General features: G+C 43.6%; 3 pseudogenes; all 3 read right to left on the reverse strand.

The window, feature by feature from the left end:
- Positions 1–2,939: 2,939 nt before the first annotated feature.
- Positions 2,940–5,774, reverse strand: LOC147439040 (uncharacterized; annotated as a pseudogene).
- Positions 5,775–6,829: 1,055 nt separating this feature from the next.
- LOC147439041 (uncharacterized) lies at positions 6,830–8,702 on the reverse strand (annotated as a pseudogene).
- Positions 8,703–8,791: 89 nt separating this feature from the next.
- LOC147439042 (uncharacterized) lies at positions 8,792–11,048 on the reverse strand (annotated as a pseudogene).
- Positions 11,049–14,356: the final 3,308 nt, after the last annotated feature.

Here is a 14,356-nt window from a genome sequence, read left to right on the forward strand (position 1 = left end):
CTTTGCCTTTTTCTGCTTTCCATTCTCTGCAGTCTCTTTTCATGTGACCCTTCTTGCCACAATGGTAGCATTCTATGTCACTCTTGCCTTTAGCACTGCGGAACTTGCTACGAGACTGATTCCTCTTTCCACCTTTGTACTTTTCTTTGGTCCTTCCCCTGACAACTAAAGCTGTTCCTTTGCCTTTGTCCATTGTCTTTCTATTGGTTTCTTCAGTAAGCAGACTGCCTTCTACACCTGCTATGGTCAAACCATCTGGAGGTGCAGAATTACTCAAAGCTGTGCGAAAAGTGTCCCAATTTTTCGGCAATGTGATCAACAGGAACATAGCTCTAACAGGTTCATCAAACGTGACACCTTGAGCTGACAACTGACTATAGATGGTGTTGAATTCATTCAGATGATTGGACATAGGTGTCCCTTCTTTCATCTTCAAGTCAACAAGCTTCTTAAGCCACTATACCTGTGAAGCTGCACTCTGCTTCTCATAAAGTTCACTCAACTTTGTCCATGCTTCATAAGCCGACATCTCGTCTGCTACATTGAAGTAAACGCTTTCTGCCAAAGTCAGCATAATGGTAGAAAGTGCCAATTCATCCATTTCGCTCCATTCATCTTCGTCCATATCTTGTGGTTTTATCCCCTTGAGCTTTATAGGTTTTATCTGCTTATTTTATACCAACACATGCCAAATCTATTTCTTCCACAATGGGAAATTGGTTCCATCCAGCTTCTTGATATTGTAAAGAGCAGTGTCCTGTGAATCAGCCATAGCTATGCTTCATAGTAGTTTACTTTCCTGGGGAAAATTCGGTAGAGTTTCCCTTGTAAACTGAGCTCTGAACCAATATCAACCTGATGAACTAGTGGATGTCGCCTACAGTCTGTGTGTAGATGCGCCCGTGTCGTATGTGACACGCCTCCAAGAACTATGAGCCGTCCTTCGTTGTGTAGACAGCCACAAATGAGCACTTTGGAAGTGCAGATATCCTCAGCACCTGTAGTCGTAGGCCGAAACCCCAAATTTGCAGAGTCGGATCTGCACCCGCCGAGACCACGTAGTCGAAAATGGCCTGCGCAGAACTTTGTCGAAGCCGAACGGTGGCCGAGATGACCTCAGAATGAAATTCTGAGAACACCAAGCCCTTTGGTCTCTCCCACAGGATTTGGGGCCGTGTCTCCGCCTGTCGAATCTCACTCCAATCTGAGCAGGTGACTCTGGCTACCTGCAAATGCTGCCCCGAGCCTCGATCTGAGCTTTGATACCAGTTGAAGGAGTACGACTGAAGGTGCGACGCGAGAGAGAGTGCGAGAAGAAGAGCACGACGATAGGTGAACTCGCTCTACTGTAATGTGTAGAGCATAGTGAGTTCTTATTAGGTTTTTACAAAAGAATATGTGTACATACCTGGCGGCCCGCCCACTTACCTGGGCGACCACATTGGGCTTTATACCCCAAAAGAAGCAATCTCCTCATGCTTGGTATGAGAAAGTTGACACTCATTTGGTCAAACAAGGCTTTTGTAACAGTCCAACAAAAAGCACATTGTATGTAAAGCGTGAGGGTGATGTACTTCTCATTGTGGTTCTTTATGTTGATGATTTGCTGATCACTGGACCAAATGAGAGACACATTGCCGAATTTAAGGCTGATTTGAATGCTACTTTCAAGATGAAAGATTTGGGGCTGTTACAACATTACTTGGGTATACAGTTTAAGCAGTGTGATGGTGGTATTGCCTTGTGTCAAAAAAGTTACATAGAGACATTGCTATGTAAGTTTGGACTTGAGGATTGCAAACCTATTGCCACTACCATGGAAATAGGTTTGAAGTTGAGTCTACATGATGCTGGCGATCCTGCTGATGTCACTCTTTACCAAACTGTTGTTGGCTGCCTCATTTATGTATGCAACACGAGGCCGGATATTCAGTTTGCAGTCTCACAGGTCAACAGATTTATGCATAGCCCAGGGTCTAAGCATCGGCAGACTGTCAAGAGGATTTTCCGCTACCTTAGTGGCACTTTACATCTTGGCTTGTTTTATCCCAAGGGGGGATCATTGCCACCAGACTTACATGCTTTTTTGGACTCAGATTGGGCTGGTTTTTTTGACACGCGAGTATCCACAAGTGGTTTTTGTTTCATGCTTGGCAGTTCATGTATATCATGGTTGAGCAAGAAGTAACCTACTATGGCCACTTCGAGTTCTGAGGCTGAGTACACGGCAGTCTTCACAGCTACGGTTGAGTGTGTATGGCTCAGACTTCTTATGGCTGATTTGGGTGTTGGACAGGACACTGCCAACACTATCTATACTGACAGTCAGAGCGCATTGGCAGTTGCGAGGAACCCAGTTTTTCATGCTCACACAAAGCACATTGAGGTGCATTACCACTATGTCAGGGAGAGGCTCTCAACAGGAGAGATCAGCTTGGCTTATGTGCCAACACAGGACAACCTTGCAGATCTTTTCACAAAGGCATTGTCTCGTGAGAAGCTTGAAGATTTCCGCAAAGCTTTGGGCTTACTCCCCTTTGTGGACTGATCCTGTCCTCAGGGCATGGCACTTCCCTTTACTCATCTGCCAGCTCTCGTTCACCGCATCACTCCAGGGGGGAATTTGTTACCATATACATGTGGTAGTGATGTGTGTGAACACACTAGGACTGCCGGGGCATTTTTTCCCTCTTTAGGAGGTTTTTTCCCTCGTGTATTGTATATACGCCCATCACTCTAGGGCTATCTATCTTTCCATTGCACACTAAGTAACACACTCTCTATTGTGTGCCTTGACCTTCCTTCGTCTTCTCCAAGCTGTGTGTGTTTTTTTGCAACCCTAATTCCAACAATGACTAGCAAGGTATGCTCCTCATCTAGAGGGACGAGAGCTTGCCCTCCCTCTTGCTGCATCTTCTCTTCAAGAAGTACACGCTCACTCAGAACATCAGCATTGTCAACCCTCTTATGACTTCCTTCATGCATGGCAACACTACCTTCCTTGCACAAAGGAGTGGTAACAAACTCTTCCGCCACTGAAAAATTTCCCTCTTCTTGGTGTGAGATGCAAGAATCAGCATCAAAATCACTAGTATTTGGCTCAGGCAAGATCCAAACCTGTGTAGCCCTTACCAAGACTTTACGTAGAGCTGAAACATCCAAATCATAAACATCACCACGACATGGGTCGTGCATCTCAGACAAGCTCTCCTTGTCCTCCCCATGTAATGGGAATGGCCTATGAACTTAGAGAATAGCGGAATTTAGAGTGAGCAATTTTGAGAGCATAGAGGGTGAACTTAATGGGTAGTAGCAACTCTATCATAACACTTAATTAACTAGGCATGAACAATACTTTTACAAGAGAGAGAGTGTAGAGAATATGACAACAGTTGAGGACCGGATTTATGTGGAGCCGGTCCCCCCTCCAAAAGGCATTTGTATTATAGATTCTCTCATTAAGAGAGACTTGGTACAATACAATCTTTGTGTTCCTTGAGACCTCCTTGGCAATATGGAGATGGAAGGTTCACACACCAAGCTTTTGCATAATTTCAACAATCAATCTTAGCTTGAAAACAATCAAGAACTTGTGAACATCATTAATCTTTGTGTTCCCTAAATCATTTGAGTGTATGAAGATGTATACTTTTATGCATCAACTTGTGCTTAAAGCAATAATTAATCTACCTTGCAATACAATTAATCTACTTGCATTAAGTAATTAATCTACTTGCAATAAACCATTAGCCTTCTTTCAATAAGCATAACATGCACTTGTAGAAAGCATTAACTATCCCAAGCCTCAATCCCAAGACCTCAAACACCTTCGAAGGTGGAGAGAGCTAGCAGGGAATGAGGGTAGGGAAGAGGAAGAAGAAACATTTCATAGGAGAAAGAATTAGTTCCTCACTTATCATACTCTTGTTGCTAGCATACATAATAGCATAGTAATGGAAAAGAAGAAGATGGCAAGCTTAAGCATTGAAGCATAGCTCTTGGTTGGATTTGCATTCCATAGCCAAGAGAGTTGGTGTAGGCTCTCTACTTCTCAAGGAGCTTCGAGAAGGAGATGGAGCTCTTGCACTTTGCATAGCACCCCCTTCGAGTGTTTGTGAGTGTGTGTGGGTGAGTATACCCCCTAAGCAACCCCCTAGCTTGCTTGGGTCGACCCCCCCTTGTAGCTCATGCTTGAAGCTCATTGGACCCCTCCAGGCCTAGCCAATCACAAGCAGGAGCCATTACAAGCAACAGGGGTAGCCTTGGGACAAGTGTCCCCCTTTCCCCTTTGAGAGAGAGGACTTGATAAATGCAAAATCAATTAATTAAATATCCTAAATTATCATTGGACCCCTTGGGTGGCCAACCAATAGGCTTCAGGCACACCATGAGGGCAACATGAGGAGGAACTTGACAAGTGTCCTTGCTGCCTCTTCAAGCTGGGGTTTCCCTTGTGTGTGTGTGTGTGTGTGTGTGTGTTCTCTCTCATCCCCCCCCCTTGTAGGCTCGCCCCCCTCCTTGTAGGGATCTTTTTGACTTTGGATGAGCAAGCCCCTTAGTCATGAAGCATGACAAAGCACTTGAACTAGGGGGTGTTCCCACAAGCATCTCAGGCAAGCATCTCAAGGCACCTCAAGCACCTTAATCATGTAGCAAGTGAAGCACCTCAAGCATGGAGCCAGTCAAGCACCTCAAGCATCTTAATCAAGCACCTCAAGCATGTCAAGCACCTCAAACAGACAAGCACCTCAAGCAGGACAAGCACCTCGAGCTTAGGCCGGGTTCCCACCTCAAGCTCAGCCCTAGCTTGCCTAAGGTCAAAGGACTTTTACACACATTATTGGAGGTCTTCAATGAAGCTAACCCTAAGGTCTTATGCTCCATTGGTTAGCCTTGCTCTTTGATAGACCATCTCTCATTTGGGCCCCTTAACCATTGGCCCCGTGTTGAGATAGATCTATAAGCACATGTCTATATCTTAACCCTTGTTCCCGTGTATTCTCCCACATTAAGTGATCAGTTTAATATGAGAAAATCATTTGGGTTGGATAGATATTAATTTTTATGACATCCCCAAGATTTGATTCACTCTCAATCTCGTCGCCATTGCTGCCTCTATAGATAGCTACATCATCTGAGTCATAAAGATCATGAAGATATTTATCAGGTATATCAAAGACGCATTCCTTTTCATGAGACAATAACTGCTCATCTACAAACACCACCTCGTACATAGCACATGCATCTGGAGCATAATCGCTTTGCTTGCAATCATCAACGTCAATAGCAAGAGGTAACGAACCCATAAATTTCCCACCATCGCAGGAAGAACCAGATGCACTGCACTTCATATCATTTTCTTACATGAGCCTTCTTGCCTATCAAAAGTCTCCAAAACTTGGTTCCCTTCCCCGCCATTATGAACTTCATCTGGACATTTTGTTATGATGTCCCTCATGTAGAGAGAGAGAGAGAGAGAGAGGTCGAATATCATAGATTCATCACCAAAGGACTCCTCATTAGCAAACGCTCCAACAAGCAGAATACAATCTGTAGACTCGTCAACCGAAAACAAGCTTGCACTACAATCATCAGATTCCAAATCACTGCAATAGCCACTCTCGAATAACTCATCACCATCATTTATCTGGCATGGAGCATCATCAACCATTTGCAAATCCCTCTCTGCTCGCATATATGATAGACGATGTGCATTATCATCATAGACATCCTCAAATTGGCTATGCAACATGTTTCAGAACTCATCCTGTAATGACTCAAAGGCAATGACAACAGACCTTTCTATTGCATCTTGAGGCTTTGACAACATCCAATAACACATGAGCAGTGAGACCTTCAAGGCGGACTAGCTTTGCTGCCATTCCTCGGGGAGCATATGCAGAAAAACAAACGCATCATGGGACAAACCCTTAGACGCATAATTTGCTTTTGCCATATCATCTTGAATTCCCAATCTCGTCATCTCCTGCTCAACCTGCATTGGCTTTGTGATTGGCTCCATGCAAACATTATTCCTACTGCTAGTGTGACAAGCAAACATCTAGTGGCAAGTTGTTTTTGACAATCCAAGTGATGACTTGTTAGTAGGATACAACATTATGTATGGTGACATGTCGGAAGAATAAAGCTTGCAGACCGTGCTTGTCTTTGAAAGTTTCGGCTGTTGAGTTGGCAAGCATCGATAGTGTGGATCTTTAAATTATGGCTTTTAATTGCGTGCACATGTACAACTACAAATTGTACCCTCTGACCCTGGACTTTGACGGATCTCACGTACTTTTTCTTTGAATAATTGATTCAAATTCAATCGAGCACATTTTGGATCACGAAATGGTAGCATCTCTTTTCAACAACTCAAGAAAGGAAAAGGGAGCGATGATGGCTTCAACAAAGTTGATCAAGGTAAAAAACCCTTACTTAGGGACAAGAAAATAGAGAATCCTTAACCACAAAACGCATATGGCAGCGTTTTTTGTGATGCAAGAGGTAGTCGAGAGTGTCTAGAGGGTATCTCCTTTTCAGATACCCTCGAATCAATTTGCTGCCGAGGGTATCTCTTCTTCAGATACCCTCTAATTAACCTATTGCCCTCTTCATATACTCTCTAATTAAATAAGATGCACTTTTAAGATGTACTGTATTCTTCAAGTAACTGCCCCCTCATGAACTCTATGGCATTCATGATTCAAACCAGGTTATTGTTATGATTGGCTTGATCCACTTTCAAAAAAGTTGAGGCTATTTTGTGCAAGCCACAAGCTTTGTTTTACTGGAAGGGAGCTAGATTAATGGAGGTAAAGTTGAGACTATTTTGAGCAAGCCACAAGCTTATATTCTTCACAATTTCTGATAAAAACTTCAAAATAGCCAATTGAATATATGTGGTCAAGATGCTTTTTTTGTATAGCAGCGCACAATGCTTTTTGTATAACAACGCTTTTTCACGCGTGAATGCGACCTTTTTTTAATGTCTTGTTTTTTTGAGTGACAGGTGGGGAGAAAAAGAGCCTTTGGTTCACAAGGTAAACAGAACTATTTTCTTACGGTTTGTGGCTTATACATTAGATGAACGTGACAACCCCTTAACCAAAATCTACAAGCCACAACAAGAAGACCAAGTGCCCAACAAAACTACTTTTTTCTCACTCGTTTATTTTCCATTTGAGCCGTTGTAGTAAATCCTGAACTTCCTTCCCACAACATAAGTTTCAACCAAGCAATGGCCAAGCTTCAAGGTGCTAGAATACGTGATTATATCTAGAAGAACACCTTTTCCTCACAAACGACAAAAACAGCCCAATGCTTCCTCGCCACAGTGATGTTGAGCATATAGTGCAACCAATGCGCTCCCAGTTATGATACTTTTTGAAAAAATATCCATCAAGAACTTCTATTGCTTTCATGAGAGTACCATATTGGTATGCATATCAAACAAAGCATTGCCGAGTACTACATCTCTCCCAATAAACCCTAACTAGCAACCCGATTGTGAGCATTTTCAGCCATCTCACGTAGGGCCACCGCTGGCGTTTAACGTACAAGCATAGGTGATGGGATTTCAAAAATGGCATTCCTTCATGTTTGGTTATATCAGTTCTGAGCTTCCTTGTCATCGCCATGTCAGGTGCCCTATAAAATCAAGGCACTATAAGAAACAATACTCCGGATAAAGAGCTCATCAAGAACCATATGCACGCTCAGGTGACTCAACAAGAACTGGGCATTCTACAATGTATCATCATTGCCCTCCCCTCTAGTTGAGCATTTATGCTCAACCATAGCACTACGATGAAACAAAAACCAAACGACGAGCAAGATATATCCAGAACCTCCAAGAACTAACAGCTATATACACTATACAACAAGCCGCTTTTTTACGGCTAGCCTCCTGGATCAAAGGGATAGCTCCAATCAAGAGGTATTACATGCCACCTCGCATCCGGATGCCAGATAAACAGGGCATATTGTCCCTTCCCATGTAAAACAGTCAGACCTCAATATAAACCCTCACTAGCAGTGCATATGGTAAGCCCAAAAGTCTCGTCCTTGTCACCATGGGCAAGAAAACCTGTAAAGGAATCAACAAGGCCCGAACTACACTCCATTATGTGTGTGTTTTCCTTATGAGCGTATGTGGTAGCCACTTGGGCCTCCAAAAGACTACCAAGAGCATATCCCCACAAAGAGGCACACAAAGCTTTGTACACACTACTAGCATCTGCATTCGCATCATGATCTATAGAAGGGCTCTTCACTTGAAAAAGAGGCATATCTTCATTAAGCAAACTCTCCAAAACTTCAAAATCAACCTCACTAGATTTGCATACATCAATCCAGGTGAAATAGGAGGAACATCACCTGTCTCGAATAAGAGATTATAAAAAAAAACGAAGTCATTACATCTGCAAATCAGCATGGCCCTCATCCTCTAAGACCACCTTACCTGGGCCCTCGTTGCTACAAAGAAATTTTGACTCTACACTCATCACATCTCTGACTTCTCTTGGCAGCATATGATTCGCAAGAGAGAGAAAGGCCTGCCCTCCCTCCTGCTGTAGCTCTCCATCACATATACGCTCTTCTAAGCCCATATCATGCACATATGCCTCCAAAGGAGAAAGAACAGTGGCATCCTTATCCATATTTGACAAGAGATCATTAAAGAAAGAAACCCCATCACTCTCACCATAAGATATTATGGCAGGCACCTCAAGCGACACTTTCCGCTCTCCATAACTAGCAAGGTATGCTCCTCATCTAGAGGGACGAGAGCTTGCCCTCCCTCTTGCTGCGTCTTCTCTTCAAGAAGTACACGCTCACTCAGAACATCAGCATTGTCAACCCTCTTATGACTTCCTTCATGCAAGGCAACACTACCTTCCTTGCACAAAGGAGTGGTAACAAACTCTTCTGCCAGTGAAAAATTGCCCTCTTCTTGGTGTGACATGCAAGAATCAGCATCAGAATCACTAGTATTCGGCTCAGGCAAGATCCAAACCTGTGTAGCCCTTACCAAGACTTTGCGTAGAGCTGAAACATCCAAATCATAAACATCACCACGACATGGGTCATGCATCTCAGACAAGCTCTCCTTGTCCTCCCCAAGATCTGATTCACTCTCAATCTCGTCGCCATTGCTGCCTCTATAGATAGCTACATCATGTGAGTCATAAAGATCATGAAGATATTTATCAGGTATATCAAAGACGCATTCCTTGTCATGAGACAATAACTGTTCATCTACAAACACCACCTCGTACATAGCACATGCATCTGGAGCATAATCGCTTTGCTTGCAATCATCAACGTCAACAGCAAGAGGTAACGAACCCATAAATTTCCCAGCATCGTAGGAAGAACCAGATGCACTGCACTTCATATCATTTTCTTACATGAGCCTTCTTGCCTATCAAAAGTCTCCAAAACTTGGTTCCCTTCCCCGCCATTATGAACTTCATCTGGACATTTTGTTATGATGTCCCTCATGTAGAGAGAGAGGTCGAATATCATAGATTCATCACCAAAGGACTCCTCATTAGCAAACGCTCCAACAAGCAGAATACAATCTGTAGACTCGTCAACCGAAAACAAGCTTGCACTACAATCATCAAATTCCAAATCACTGCAATAGCCACTCTCGAATAACTCATCACCATCATTTATCTGGCATGGAGCATCATCGGCCATTTGCAAATGACTCTCTGTCCGCAAATCTGATAGACGATGTGCATTATCATCATAGACATCCTCAAATTGGCTATGCAACATGTTTCAGAACTCATCCTGTAATGACTCAAAGGCAGTGACAACAAACCTTTCTATTGCATCTTGAGGCTTCGACAACCTCCAATAACGCATGAGCAGTGAGACCTTCAAGGCGGACCAGCTTTGCCGTCATTCCGCGGGGAGCATATGCAGAAAAACAAACGCATCATGGGACAAACCCTGAGATGCATAATTTGCTTTTGCCATATCATCTTGAATTCCCAATCTCTTCATCTCTTGCTCAACCTGCATTATCCACATCCTTATACATTCCTCATCTGTTCCACAAAAATATACACCATTTTTTCGTGGCAGCTTCAAAGCCACATAAAATTTCATGCGTGCTTCATCAACCTCCAACTATATTGGACATGCTCGGGAAGTTCAACATAGAACTGCCAAGCACCTTTCCACAATTTTTGATACATGAAGTCGACCATCGTCTCATCATCAAAAATACCCCGATCATACATTTCAATTTCTGCAAAAAACACCCAAGCTTGTACCTTTTGATCTTCTCTTCCACAAAAAGTACATAAGCATCCTTATTTGCATCCATTCTTGACAAATCAAATCAGCTTACAACTGCAAAAAAATCATGGGTGCACAACCGACCAAAACCTTTGTCCCCAGCGGGATCGCCAAAAGATGATGGGGGAAGGGATGGCCAGACGCACACACTCCAGCATCCCACATCTGACACAGCTCTAGACACCTTGCCAGAGGTTTTTCTCGATCAATACATACAACAAAACCAGCAAAATCTAATGCATTAGCTTCAAATATCAGATATCATCATCTCGAATCGGTACACGAGCTCCTGCACAACCATTTCCAAGCTCTCGTGCTCATCCATGTAAGCTTGCACGGGCATGGTTTCAGGAGACCCTCTTGACCCTACTTCAGAAGCCCATCTCCCGACCATCTCCACCCGCCTACACGGGGAGGCACCCACAAAGAAGGGAGATGCAGATCCTCCTTCACTCCTCCTCAACCCCCTTTGATGACTCTCCTCGTGAGCTCCCAGACAACAGGGGCCCTCACGCACTTGAACTCGGCTTCGCTTACCCCTGCAGACGGCAGTCGCGCTCCGCTGCCCCTTGGATTTCTTCACCCTCGCGCACCCAGTTCGCAACCCGTTGGCCTCCCTTGCCACTGCAATCTCGTGACCATGCTCCCACATACTGCCATCTGTTTTTACTTTTTTAAGGCCTCTCCTTCCCACAACATAAATTTCAACCAAAGCAATGGCCAAGCTTCAAGGTGCTAGCATACATGAGTATATCTAGAAGAACACCTTTTCCTCACAAACGACAAGAACAGCCCAATGCTTCCTCGCCACAGTGATGTCGAGCATACAGTGCAACCAATACTCTCCTAGTGATGATACTTTTTGAAAAAATATCCATCAAGAACTTCTATTGCTTTCATGAGAGTACCATATTGGCATGCATATCAAACAAAGCATTGCCGAGTACGACATCTCTCCCAACAGTCCCTAACTAGCAACCCGATTGTGAGCATTTTCATCCATCTCACGTAGGGCCACGGCTAGCGTTTAACGTACAAGCATAGGTGATGGGATTTCAAAAATGGCATTCCTTCACATTTGGTTAAAGCAGTTCTGAGCTTCCTTGTCATCGCCATGTCAGGTGCCCTATAAAATCAAGGCACTATAAGAAACAATACTCCTAATAAAGAGCTCATCAAGAACCGTATGCACGCTCAGGGGACTCAACAAGAACTTAGAATTCTACAGTGTATCAACGTGGTGCCTTAGCAAAAGCACAAAAAGATCTTGATGAGTTCATAGTGCAGTGCATTGAGTGCAGACATTGCTTTGTTTGATATGTATGCCCAAGTGTGGTGCTCTTGAATTAAGAGACCGCCCAAAAGGGCATGGCCAATGGCCGCCCATCAAAGCAATTTAAAGGTTAGTGTGGAAGGGTGTAAAATAAAAAGGGCAAGAAATGACGAGCAACGTGCAGAGGGCGCAGGGGGGAAGAAGACGCTCGCGCTGGCCAGCAGAAGCTTCGGCTACGTCTAAGCAAGAAATGGAAGTTGCCTAGCATGCCATGCCGCATGTATTTGGCGCTACTCCCCGCAATTTTCATGCTGCTCCAATATCTCGAGTGCCATGTCATCGATGTCGTGCCCATTAGCGATATCTCTAGTGGGTTGGCTGCAAATAGAAAGTGCACTTATGCATGCAGTCGGCTATTATAAAAGAAAGGAGGAAGCGTCTCTAGACGTTCTACGGGGCACTCGAATCTCATTGATCATCCTACTGATAAGCTCTCTAAGCCAAAACTCTCCTCGAATCTCCTAAGCCATCCTAATCATAAGCTCTCTAAAGCAAGCCATCATAATCCTTGGATCTCCTTAGCCATCATAATCCTAAGCTTAAACCAAGCTTGCATAACCCGCTTAAGCCAACTCTCTCGAATCTCAAGCCATCATAATCCTAAGCTCTAAACCAAATCCTTAAGCTCTAAACCCAAGCTTCCACAGCTCGTTCCAATCTTATCTAATCCTAATCTAAGCCGCCTAAGCCCATTCGAATCCAAAATTAAGCCATAAATCTAAGCCGCAATCCTAAGCCGAATAGCTTAAGCCTTAAACCAAAGCCATAATCCTTAAGCCGATAACCTTAAGCCAAATCAGAACTCCTAAGGCCATTGGAAGCCGAAGCTTTCATAGCCATAGCGGAAGGAAAATCAACTCTCTCTCAACCTTGAAGCATCAGAAGGAAAAGGAAGCAGATCAAGGTAGTTTTTGGTACATCAATTAAGGCAAAAGATTTTATGTGATATTTTTTCATCGGACCAGAATTTATCATCATTATTGAAGCTTGATTTTCTTTATTAGCACCTGGATTAAGGCAAGTTAATCCTTGTAAAGAGCATAAACTCCTCCATTAACATTTGATTAAACAGGGATACTGTTAAGTATTTGATTTGAGTTATCAGGCTTCAGAATCTGAATCAAACTGTCTGTTTAAAGCTCTGTCCTCATTAATTATGTCTGCTGCAACTCTTCCCCTTGCATCTCTCACAGCCAGAGGCACTGTGCCTTCCCGGCTCACCTTTCGGATACAAATCCCCCGACATTCTTGGTGAACCCGACGTGAAACGAACCGGGGTGAGAAGTGTTTGTGGGGAAAGATGTCGACACCGCAAGAGGCAGCGATGCAGCAAATGATGCAGTAGTTTGCTACATACATGCAACAACAACAGGCTGCCCAACAACAGTATAATTTGCAAGAGAGGATTCGCAAAGCTCACACATAGTTACCGAGAAATACAACGATTTGAAGGGTGGGATATTAGCAAGTTTTGCAATATCTACGAGCAGGCAATGGAAGATAATGGAATCGATGATCGGAATGTAGTGGAAGGGTTTCATTTAATTGCGGTGTCGAAACTTAGGGGCCGAATAAAAGAGATTCAGGCGGTTCAAGCCCCGAATTGGCAGGACTTCAAGAAGGCGTTCCAGGAGGAATACTTTCTTGAGGATTCACAAAGGGTAACCAGACAAAGTTTTATGAAGTGGGTGCAGAAGAAAAAGAAAAATTTATCTGCACGAGAATTATTACTGGAGTTTGAAAAAAATTTGAGCAACTGTCCTTGACAGAGCAACGTTCAATGAAGGATCAGAAGGTTGAACTATTCATTCAAGCGGCTCATCCACGACTTCAGAAGAGTCTAGTGCAGTTATTGGAGGATTCAACAGGTGAATTGGGCTTAACATCCGATTGGAAGATAGTCATTGAAGGAGTAAATATGATCATGAAACGACAGATGAGAGTCGATAAGCTGATCGTGGCTGATATCATGGATGTTATGGAAGAGGAACCTAAGGAGAAAACAACCTTGGCAATACCCAGAGTGGAGGAGCCAGTTCTTGACGAATTGGTGAAAGGTATTCAAGAATTAAATTTGAATTTCAAAGCTGTAAAATTTAAAGGGTTAACTGCAAAGGGTTCTATTTTTTAGCCTAAACAGTAGCCTCCACGCAAAGGCTGGGATTGATGCATGTGGTGTAAAAGTGAAGACCACAAGTATGTTAAAGAATGTGATGAAGCTTATAAAAGGAACGTGATTTTCTGGAAGGACAAGAAGATTCACCTTAGGGCAATAGGTGAGATGCTCCGCCTGAACTTTGGTAGGGGCGGCATGAAGAAGATAGTTGAAGAAATCTAGCATAATGTTGCTCTTGTGGAAGCAGCTACATATGGGCTGCAGGTCTGCGGAAAGGGTGATGATGATGGTGCAGGTACAAAGGGTCAATTGTGGCCCTATGCTTTAAAGACATCAGAAATAGGGAAGGTAACTTATGGGAAGCTACGACAAGTAGGGAATTCAATTCAAGAAACCACAGGGTGGACTGATCCAGTGGATTTGCTCTCAGTGTATGCATTCATTGCTAAGTCTCAAGCTAATGAGGCTATGGTGGAGAAAAAGCGGAAAAGAGATGAAGAAGTTCCTTGGACATCGAAAAGGACAATGAGATTCAACAACAAAAAAGAAGAAGGTCCTACTCCTAAGCCTGCTCCTGAAGTGGTTATGGA

This window comes from Adiantum capillus-veneris, chromosome 16 (assembly GCF_014529385.1).
Source record: "Adiantum capillus-veneris isolate H3 chromosome 16, ASM1452938v2, whole genome shotgun sequence".
Classification (NCBI taxonomy): domain Eukaryota; kingdom Viridiplantae; phylum Streptophyta; class Polypodiopsida; order Polypodiales; family Pteridaceae; genus Adiantum; species Adiantum capillus-veneris.